The 10,081-nt window shown below is 43.9% G+C and overlaps 1 long non-coding RNA gene across 1 annotated transcript in view; it reads left to right on the forward strand.

The window, feature by feature from the left end:
- Nucleotides 1–9,878, forward strand: part of LOC108448596 — a 23,110-nt gene extending 13,232 nt beyond the window's left edge. Inside the window, exon 2 of the long non-coding RNA XR_001864551.1 lies at nt 7,936–9,878. This is a non-coding gene — a long non-coding RNA (uncharacterized LOC108448596). The remainder of the gene's footprint in view (nt 1–7,935) is intronic.
- The last annotated feature ends 203 nt before the right edge of the window (nt 9,879–10,081 follow it).

Below are 10,081 nucleotides of genomic sequence, written 5' to 3' on the forward strand. Positions count from 1 at the left end.
AGGAAACTAACCATAATTGCAGTGTAAAACCCACACCAGTATTCCAACCAGTTGGTGTAAATGAGGATAGGGACACATCAATTTACAACACAAACTGGGCCATGAACAGAAGGGTGCCAGCAGCAGCTGCACAGTTCTTACCTGTCAAGCAGTCACCCAGCACAGCCCAACACAAATGTGAGGTGGCTGCCTTTCCTCCTCCTCCCAGGACCAAACAGTTTCAGGTTACTCCATGCTGGCTGTGGGCAGGAGTATGTCTCTGCACTGGAAGTTTCACAGGCTTTGATGATTTAATATGTCTGTACCCTGAGGACAGGACTAGGTATTCCTGGTTTTCAGTCACAACCTCTGATCTTTTAAAAACTTGGTTAGCTCTTCTCTGCTCATTTCCTTTCCACCTTGCTGGCTTAATCCAGGCTTTGGTCAGGTGAGATGGCTCTGGGAAGCTTTCCCACTGTGAGATAGCTACTCCATTACCTCTGTTACTGTGCATTTGTTTAATTAATTGCTCATTTTGTTCCTGTGCTGTTGTGCTGGCCCAGTGCACTTACGGTATGCATGAGTGCCTAAAAGGTGATGAGGCTCCTAGGGATGACTCTGTCCCTTTCATTTATTTATGGAAGTTGAGCACATGATCCCTTATAAATTGCAGGCACCACTTGCTCAGCCTGACTGTAGATACAGTGCCACAGGCTCCAGCCCCTCTCAGCTGGCACTGACGGCAAGCAAGGATGGCAGCAAGGACCATGCTGCAGAGAGCAGGACTGATCAGCCCAGATCAGGAAAGCAATTAAACTTTATGTGGCATTTGAACTGTGGACCTGGAGGTGCACAAAATAGCCTTTGGCCACTCTAAGATCTTTTTTTTAAGTGCTGTGACTACTTAACAGAGGTAATTGTAAGAGCACAAATCAAGGGTTCTGTTATTCCTCAAGAGGCCAACATTTATCACAGCAGACTTTAAAATTAATTTGAAGCATAGAAATTACGAGAATTTACATAGCAAATGACTTATTGTCAACAGGCAATGTAGCAGAAGCTTTAGCAACAGCAGCTGAGACAAGCAGCCTCATCAGTATATGGGCTTATATTTAAGCACTGAACTATGGCAGAAGCTGACAGATGTTCCTTCTGGTAGAGTGCCGGCTTAAACAGCCCACACCGATGGTTCTTATCCCTGAGCTGCTCTTTCAGATGTGCCTTGGTCAGTCTGGGTCACCATCCAACCCCACAAACAGCTACAACGAAAAAGGAGGAGGGTATTGGCACAGGGTGGGAAGGAGAGGGGGTGTGAGGGCTTGAGCCAGCAGTGCTGCTAAAAGCCATCCTTGTCAAACTAGGTTCTAGCAGTCTGAAGCCCTGGGATCTTTGCTCCTTTTCTGCCTAGAGACAGCTTTGAAGGTTGCTCGAGCGTCACGCTCGGTGTTTCCAGGCACACTTCATCCACTGTCCCAATCTCTGGTGTGTGAACAGGGAGTGGGTATAGTGGGATATTGTAGGATATGCTGCACCTGTGTAAAACACAGTCAATAGATGTTTCACTAATGTATACTTGGAGGATGGGATGAAGGAAGGTGACAGTTGTCCTCCATAGTAGATCAGTGTGTTGAGGGAGTCCACTGAGGCACAAAACCTTCCCTGCCAGGCTACCTCAAGTCCAGTGCAGAGAATTTATTGTCCTGGATCCAGGCCCAAGGAGTGCAGCTTTGGGTCTGCTGCTATTTGAGTAGTCTGGGACCAACAATTTACCTGTAGTTCACTTTTCACCATCTGTTAAACATCTTAAGACAATTGTGCTGAATGTCAAACATGTTGGATTCTGTATCAGCTGGGTTGTAATTAATGAGTGGCTATGATGTGGCTGTTGGAAGACTTCCACAAAAATTGGAGCTTCTTTTATCCACAACAACTCTGCTCCCCCTATTCATCCTCTGCACTTTCCCCGTGGGTATGTGTGGCTGAATCACACAGCGCTGATGTGGATTTCCTTGTTCATAAGCACTGCTTTTGTCCAGTACAAAAAGGAGATGCCGAAGAAGGTTGTTGACTTTGTGTAATTTCTCTGAGGTGCTCAGATACCGAGTTGCTGAGCACATTCTTGATAGATGATATTAGATAAAGGAGTGAGATCAAATGGCAGTTTTCTGTTACTACCTTCCAGACAGTTGAGATGGAGCTAATATGATGGGCATCTTGGGAACACCTAAGAAAGATAGGTCACTGAGAATCAACTAAATAAACCATTCTCTCCTCCTAGAACTGTGCAGACACTGTCCCCCATCCCATTCATCTCTTCCCTATTCCCGAGACACCGCAGTCTGGATCTCTAAGTATAATATTTCTGGCTCCTTTTTTTCTTCTTGCAGTGGCTGTTGGAAAACTGGATTTAAAGAGAAGTATGTAGCAAAAAAAGCAAATTTGTAGTTATGAGACTTTAAAAATTCACTAGCAAAAATTCTATCCTTTTTTAAAATTAGCAAGGATGATTATTCTAATTCCAGGATATTTGATTGGAGAGCTAGAAAACTTGCAAAGTATTCTTCTGCTAACAGATTGAACTTGACAATGTTTTGTGAACTAATCCTATGTCTTGGAAAGGCTTGGATATATATTTTGTTCAAATGAGTGGATTCCACAGAATACAAGTTGTCAGTAGCCTGTTAACACTAAGTAAGTTCAGAAGAGTACTGCTCTACTGGGATTTAAATCTTTATCTCAGCAGTAATACTTGCCATCTAATTTTGATCAATGGTTAGAAAGCCATTACTTACTTCCAGGAAAACCTTCACAAAAGCTGTCGCTGGAATTATTTTTTTCTGAAATGCTTGAAAGAATTTTTGGGAAAGATGTGAGGAAAAGATGGAAAATCTAGTCTTCCTGCATGAATACAAAATACTAGAGAAGCATTTCAAACCCTTTCATTCAGAGACATCCCAGGTCATCCTCCTCTTCTTTCCTGTTCCCCTTGTATTCCCCTTGTTCCCCAGTAAAACCTTTGATACTGCCTCCCATGGCATCCTCCTGGATACACTGGCAGCCCATGGCTTGGGGAGGTGCACTGCTCATTGGGCTAAGAGATGGCTGGATGGCCAGGCCCAGAGGGTGGTGGTTAATGGCGCTGCATCCAGTTGGTGTCTGGCAAACAGAGGTGGTATCCAGGGCTCAGTATTGGGACCAGTCCTGTTTAGTATCTTTATGGACAACCTGAATGAGGAGACTGAGTGTCCCCTCAGTCATTTTGCAGGCAACACCATGTTGGGCAGGAGTGTTCATCTGCTGCAGGGTAGGAAGATCCCTCTGCAGAGGGATCTGGACAGGCTGGATCACTGGGCTGAGACCAATGGTATGAAGTTCAACAGGGCCAAGTGCCGGGTCCTGCACCTGAGTCACAACAACCCCAGGCAGTGCTACAGGCTGGGGGAAGAGTGGCTGGAAAGCTGCTCAGCACAAAAGGACCTGGGTGTGCTGGTTGACCCTCTCTGCAGAGGAGGGTGATTACAAAGGCTTCTGCTACTTTCTTGAAGAAGAAGGACACTTTGTGCACCACAAACTTCTCTTGGAGTTCCTTCTTGAGACAAGTCTCTCTGACTTGAAGGTTAGCACACAACAGAGGCCATGCCAGCAGCAGAGCAAAGAAACATCCCCCTGCACTGAGCTAGTGCAGTACCAATGTCATTAGTTATTTGAAGAAATTGCCAGTCAGAGTAGCCATATGTCCTTAGACTGTGACATTTCTGAGGCTGTATTGCTGTCTGTACCACTCAGAGCTGCAGTACCAAAGAATAAAAGTATCTCTAAAATCATGTCATCCAGCTCTTTACAGGGATGCTCAACGCTGAAGTGAGCAAGAGGAGATTTCTAGAGTCTCTCATCTCCTGTGGCATCCCTGCTTCAGAAATCCTAGAATCCTTTCCTCTGGAGGAAGCTTCTGGCTATCCTTGGCATCACTGAATGATCCCTTTGTGAACTTGTGTCTAGGTCCTGGACCAGTGCCTGGTTTTCAAATCCCATATACTTTGTGCTACAAGGGGTGTCCCTATTGACCCTGGAGTCTCTGTTCCACCTCAGGCTGAGACTACAGAGGTTTCGGCCAGAAACTTCTCCATTACCTCTCCAGTAAGAGTCAGTTCTTCCGATGAGACCTGGTCTCCAGAAGTTCCCGATGTGGCGGTGTGCATTCCAGATTCCACTTCAATTATTCACATGGGACTGCTCTGTGCTACTTGCTGCTCAGACAGCCTCTCTCTCTCACTTTTCTTTTAAATAAGACATGCTCTCCTCTGACCACAGAGAAAGGTCTCAGGAGCTGACATGTATTTACTGTAAGTGGCGTTCTTGGTCCTACCCTTTTGAGAAGGAAATCTGTATCAGCTGCAACCCCAAAGACAGTTTTAGTGGAGCGCACTAGGAGAGACTTTCACCATTTGAATTGATTTGTCAATTAAACAAGAGCAAATCTAGAGGCCTTTGTCCCTCGGACTTTGGGGACCTTAGGGCTTGCAACTGAGCTTTGAGGCATTTATATTCTGTAGGTTTACTATACAGTGTTTTCTGTTTTAAGAACACAAGGGCCCTGTCCTTGTAAAGCTGCTTTTTGTGCTGAAGGATTTGCTGTCCTTGACCCTGAGAATCCAAACCAAACTGTTCCAAGTCTGGTCTTAGGACTGCTGCTGGTTCCTTGTGACCTGTCAGAAGCACTTTGCTCTTGTGCTCACACCCCTCAGAGAAGATCGATGATTGGCATCTGCACAGGAACCCTGCGAGCAGCAGCCAGCACTGTGCAGCACGGCTGGGGTTACTAAATGTCCAAATGGTCAGACAGAGAGTCTTTCTGGACTACTAGAAATTATGTGATAGACTAATTAGAGATGACATTTAGAAAGGATCTTCCATTATAGTCCCAGAAAGTCTCAGATTTCACCTATAAAAGGGGTGCTCTGACTGGCAGCTCAAGGGCCACACTTTGCCCACAGAAAATTCTTTTGCTTTGCTGGAAATGGGGAACATCTGCTAGTACTGCACGCATGGCCCAGCAGCTGAATGACCCCTATGGTGCCTGTACATAATCAATTATTAAGAGTCAGGGCCTGCCACTCTTGTAACCACATGACCAGCAAGGCAGGTTGTGGGGAGAGGGCTACAGAGGGATTTAGCCAGGATCACCTGGAAAGGCTGTATTGTCCTACCCATGGCTAGCATGTGTGGGGGAGCACACAGTTTGTTTTACACTAGACTGCTGGGTCAGACAGGGTCGGCAAGACAGTAGATCATGCAGGTTTTAACTGCATTCAAATCCTGCAGAGCTTTGTAGGAGACAGAAGGGCAGACTGGCATCAGCTGTATCAGTGCTGATAGCACTGGTTGGCTTTCTTCTGTGTAGTAAGGGATTATTTGCACTAAGAGCAGCTACTATACATAAGCTGGGAAAAAAAGGTGAATTTTAATACACCAAGCCCAGACACAGCAAGTCCTGGTTTTGTCAAACATCTTCACAGCTGCTTTATAGGCACTCACTTTTGAGTTCCTGAGCCTCGATTAGATGGCCAACGCCCCAGAGCAGCTGATAGCTGGAATGAGATTTACAGCAGCCAGGGTGCTGAGCAGGGGAATACCAAAGGAAAGCAGGAAGGCTGGGATGAATGTGGAGCCTTATTGTTCCCTATAACTTAAGTATTTGAGTGGCCTTGAGTTAGGTACCTGCTTCTTACAATGGGTATTAATGGACCCCAAGTTATTTCATAAGAGTAGTCATCCCTCTGGACACGAGTAACTGGCTCATCAGGCACGTACTTCACATTGTAACCAACGTAATCATTAGAGCAAAGCACAAGATAGAGCAGCTGTAATCACTTTCATTCAAAAGCAAGGCTGGAAGATGAGAGAGCCACATGCCTCGTGTGTCATTGCTGGTGGATAGCTACCACACCAGGGAAATGTCAAGAAACAAAGAGGCATCCTTGAATCCTGGTCTTGCACATCTTCACAGCTCCTGCAAATTCTGTTACATTAAGCATGGTGTAGCAGGAGCCTGGCAGTGACTCAGAGTGTGTGAAAGCCATCATGCCTGGTAGGCTGTGTGAAGTTCTTATTCATGTCCCTTCCAGGACACCTGTAAGTTAGTCATACTGTGAACAAAGGCACACATAAGAAAAATTAAACTCTTGGAACAACTTTTCCTAAATTTCCATCTCTTCAAAGTCTGTGTGTATAGTCAGTCTTGTTTAGGTTACACATGAATAGCACAGACTCATTTGTAACACTCTGTACTCTTTGTAACACTTTGTACTGCACACCTGCCTGACCACATAACCACACGACCTCCTTGCACCTCTGCTCTGGCCATCTCTGGCTGTTCTAGCTGAATCACAGCACCAGCTTTGCTAACAGTGTGTTTTCACTGTGGTTGTATGAGGGAGTAGCAGTATTAGCAATGCCAAAAATCTGGCAGTCAAGAACAAAGCCACAAAAAAGCAAAAGTTTGCTTTAAAACTATGTTTGTAAGAAGTAATAACTGTGTAGTAGGATTCATTCTACCTGACTTCTTGCAGTTAAGTATTGAGACTTCCTTCCAAGCTTTTCTCCTCCACCACCATGGTTAGAAATAATATTTTGGTCCATGCTCTGGGTGTGCCAGAAACCACTAGATATCTAGAGGCTCACAATGAATTGTTTAAATTGACAATGTTGTTCAGCTGTTTATAAGACTATCTGGCATTTAAACCCAGTGCATGAAAAAATCTGAAGTGGGTAGAAAATGCTGTCAGACCAGAATGGTAGCTGACTTTGCAAAGGTGTAAAGTGCAGTGAAGGATGAGTGGTGCCAGCTGCCTGCATGGTCCCTTGCCTGCCATGGACTTCCTGTGTGGCCCTGGGCAAGTCACATGGCTTCCTTGGGCTTCAGTTCCTTATCATTGTAAAAGATAGAGCATCTGCTCACTGCACAGAGGAGCTGGGGAGATAGACATGTTACAAGGGAGATGTGATGAGGCAGTAGGGTTTCTAAGATTTATTCTCCAGGGTCAAAGTAATAAAGAGCCTCCAAAGTATTGGTTAGCCTCCATTCAGAAATGGAAATTGTTTATCATGTTAAAACTGTTCCAGGAAACCAAGATATTAAGTAAAATACTTCCCTTCCTCCATCTCCCATGCCCTCCCTCAAAAAAAAAAAAAAAAAAAAAAAAAAAAAAAAAAAAAAAAAAAGCTGCAACTTGAAAGTGCTAAAATGCCTTATGAAATCTCACTTGTCTTTTTCATCAGCCTTCCCTTCAGGTCTTTGCACTTCATGGGAAATAGCTCCACAGGTCTGCAGTGCTGCCTTAATTCAGTTGAGAGATTAGTGATACCTTCAAACAGTCTGGCTGGTCTCCTTGCAGAGAAGAGAGGCTAGGCTCTGCCAGTGAGACTGCCTCACAAACCTCAGCTCAGGAAGTAGCTCCGTCTGAGCAGAGCCAGGGACCCCGTGCCTCACACCATCACTCAGGGTCTGGCTGCCTCAGAGCTCACCTTACCTCCTGTCAGCGTCTTTCACTTCTCCCCATGGATCTGCAATGAAGCTGAGTTACAAACACAATAAAGATGGACCTAAAGGAGAACCAGACCATGTTTTGTAATCAACCCTCCAAAAATTTTGTGGGTTAACAACACGGTTCCACTTTTGACTCATCTCTAGAAATGAGCCTCCTTTCTTTCTGCCAAAAAAGGTGACCTGCCAGCCAGTCTGACGCAAGGTAATTTGTCCTGTTTATCTGATGACTTCGATAAGGCATAGAGATTACTGCTCTTCCTTTATCCTAAAGTACCAAGTTGTTTATATGCTGTAATCCCCAGTGATTTTTTTTACAGTGAGAGCTTGAATGTGACAATAATTTGGAGAAAAATCTTAGTTGTAAAACTAAAAAAGCACTTTAAATATGTTCTTGGTGTATTTTCTTCCAGCTTGCACATTATCCCTAGTCCTGGCCCCTCTCAGCAGTCACGAGATAAGCTTCGAAGAAACAAGGTTGTTGATTGACGGCTCATTAGAAGTTGCAAGAGCAACAAAAGGGAGCCTGCAGCAGCCGGAGCTCACCGCCTGCCTGGCCATGAGGACGCTGGTCAGCACTGGCCTGAGAGGAACAAAGACTGCGGGAGACACTGGAGGAAAACAACATGAAATTTTCATGGTGTGCGAGAAAGGCCAGGTGTAATGGATCAGGGCCAAAGCCTCCCCTGCCCCCACGGCCCCGCCACATAGACTGACTTTCTATATATAGGCACTCACGGAGAGCATAGGGTGTGCCACACGGCACGTACACGCGTGCACAAATCCAGGGCACCCTGACTTCTCTATGCCAGACTGAATTTATCTGTCAATCCATTTAGAAATGAAAGGTTCCAAGTACATAGACTGTTAATATCTGTACATATTAGATGTCACAGCTCCAGCCTTAGATAAGGTCACACACTGAGCCAAACTCACCCCTGCAGTGTAAGCTGGGCAAGGCTTACTAGGAGTGAATTTGGCTTAATGTGACTGCCTGTAGTTATGTTTGTTTTTACAAATCTTGTTTATCCCTCGTGTAAGCATTTCCTCATAGTTAGGAGGCTTCTACCAGGAACATGCCAATCCACCTTCGACCCACAAACTAGGGTGTCTGTTTCTTTAGCTTCCCGCAGGGGTCTTCCAAGCCCCCTGATTCAAGTGCTGAAGGGCACTGGTGACAGCCTTCCCTCAATCCTCTAAGTGCTAAACATTAGAGACACATTCATAACCAATTGATGCAAAGAAAATTAGCCTTTGCCCTTTGTATACAGTGTCATCCGACAATAGTTACAAATGAGTTTTAGTTAAAATTTTTCAGTAGAATCTTTTTGCTCAAATTCCCTCTTTTCCATGCTGAGGAGAATTCTGTTTGAGGTCTAGGTAGGTGTGCTTGATGTCAAAAATCATATTTTAATTCTAGTAGGTCACTTAGACTTCTTCAGTAATTACTCAAATAAGCACAGTTATCTGTCCTATCTAGTAGTTATCTAACTTCCAATTATGTGCTTTTCATGAATAGTCAAATACATGGCTTTAAATTTATCTCTTATAAGCTTTCATACTAGTAGAAATTCACTATGCAAGTGGATCAAAATGCCTGGAATATGCTTTTTTTTGGGGGGGGGGCATTTTAATACAATAAATATATGCAAAAACGTTTGTGGGATACTCCTAAATGTGGAACACCCTGGAAAAATACTAGACTTGAACAGAAAATTAGGTTATAGAGGTGGGGTGCAACAAGTTGCTGTTAGATTATTTAAGTTCAGAAACTCACATCCTGCTGGAATTTAGGTAACACTTCTGATTGTTTTAAGACTTTACAGGTTGAGGAGAGCCAGTATTTTGTGAAATGAATAAAATTACACCATAGACATTATTATGCCATGGGATTTACTGATAAAACCTAAATCTATTACTTCTGTTCTGCAGTAAGCATAGCTTAATATTAAATTCCCTAAACCTAGTAGTGTTATGTGAGCATAAAATTGGGATAAACACAGATATAATCTAGAACTTGACTTCAAATTAAGAAAATTACCTTTCTTATAATACGCAATAACCATTTTCATATCTTTAATATGTTTTCTGCTTTCATAGAGTTGTAAGGGTACTGCTTAAAACTGAATCTTTATTTTAGCAATAGAAAGTCTGAGTCCTGAGCCAGGCAAGGTGATTTGCCTAAGATTGCCTATGGATTAGTTTTGAGCCATGTTTCATTCCTTTGTTCTGCCTTCTCCTTCTGCCAGATCTAATTTTGCTTCCACTTAAGAATTTAATTTACTGGTAGTTAGCTCTTCAGAAAAACTTCCCAAGTGTTATTTGCTGTAAACCACAATAAATAATAAGGATTGAAGTTTGCATACAGAAATCTGCTGATTTCAGTAGAAGTTTGGGGATGGGGAAAGGGAGCTCTGAGAGAATCACCTAGCACTCAGCTACGGCAGAAAGCCTGTAAAAATTGCTATCGCAGCACAGCGATACACAAAAAGGCAGGAGATGTAACCTTTCTCCTATATTGTAACCCACCCTTTCCCAAAGTGGCCGCAGTGAATTGAG

This window comes from Corvus brachyrhynchos, unplaced genomic scaffold (assembly GCF_000691975.1).
Source record: "Corvus brachyrhynchos isolate BGI_N302 unplaced genomic scaffold, ASM69197v1 scaffold115, whole genome shotgun sequence".
NCBI lineage: Eukaryota > Metazoa > Chordata > Aves > Passeriformes > Corvidae > Corvus > Corvus brachyrhynchos.